Source organism: Heptranchias perlo, unplaced genomic scaffold (genome assembly GCF_035084215.1).
Source record: "Heptranchias perlo isolate sHepPer1 unplaced genomic scaffold, sHepPer1.hap1 HAP1_SCAFFOLD_402, whole genome shotgun sequence".
Taxonomy (NCBI): Eukaryota; Metazoa; Chordata; class Chondrichthyes; order Hexanchiformes; family Hexanchidae; genus Heptranchias; species Heptranchias perlo.
Genome location: NW_027139414.1, coordinates 210,854 through 212,010, shown reverse-complemented (window position 1 = coordinate 212,010; position 1,157 = coordinate 210,854). Strand labels below are relative to the sequence as shown.

Below are 1,157 nucleotides of genomic sequence, written 5' to 3'. Positions count from 1 at the left end.
AATTCCTGAATCAAGAGAGTTTTGATCGATCATGAGTAAGCATGTACAAGTTCCTTACCTATTCCTCTTATTCCCCTGGGATGGTAAACATCAGGTCCTGGAGATTTGACAATCTTCAATCTCATTATTTTCTCCATCGCCATTATTTTATTTACACTGAATCCCCTTGATTTATTTACAGTTTTCCTCGTGTCTCTGCTATGTTCGCCTCATCCTTTTCTATGAAGACCGATGCAAAGTAAATATTTAGCAACTCTGCCATTTCCTGATTTTCAATTACAATATCACCTCCATCTGTCTTTAAGGGGCCCACATTACTCTTAGTCACCCTTCTTTCTCTTAATATACCTGTAAATACCTTGATTGTTGTCGTTATTTTCCCTCACAAGTTTTTTCTCCTTTTCCCTTTTTGGACCTCTTCGGGTTTTTCGTTTCAGCACCACAATAAACAAGACTTCGCTGTAAAGTTCAGCTCAATAGTTCTCCAATGTCAGAGCGAGAATTGTCTGAACCCCGAATTGTCTGAACCCCTAATTTATTTAATGTAACAAACACAAGCACACTTAATCATCCGTGTATCAACACACTGATGGATACACAAAGATAAACACAGCGAGAAATGCAGGCAGTATCAGGATGCACAGGGAAACGGACAAGGGAAACAGACAAAGATAAAACGGTCTGTGCCTCGAACAGACAGTAACGTGTCGCTGATCGATATTAGTGAGACGAGGTGGGGAACAGGTGCTGTGAATTGGTGCTGTGGTTTAGTTGGTTAAAGCATCTGTCTTGTAAACAGGCGATCCTGGGTTCAACTCCCAGCAGTGTTTTGTGTAACTTATTATTTTTACCTAATTTGTGGAATTCAGCGACAAAGTCACACTTTGGAATTGGTATTTGTTGAGGTTTGAGGAGGAAACTGATATCAGAATGACTGTTCAAAAACACCATTTCATCGCACAGACAGACCTCTCACAGAATGTGTCTGTCACACTTTAATTTAAGGACACGTTCTTGTTTCTGGGCTCGTCGGGGTCAGTGTATAATTCACGATTTATGTCATAGAGGAGCGAATGGTTGTCTCCTCGACCTCCGGATAGCAGTGATAAAGTTCGAGGATACACAGAAGCGGACAGGGTGGTCGGGGTCTGGAACTC

The 1,157-nt window shown here is 41.4% G+C and overlaps 1 non-coding gene across 1 annotated transcript; it reads left to right on the top strand.

Moving 5' to 3' along the window:
• Window positions 1–756: 756 nt before the first annotated feature.
• trnat-ugu (transfer RNA threonine (anticodon UGU)) lies at window positions 757–830 on the top strand. Its single transcript has one exon. It is a non-coding gene; the product is annotated as a tRNA-Thr (tRNA).
• The last annotated feature ends 327 nt before the right edge of the window (window positions 831–1,157 follow it).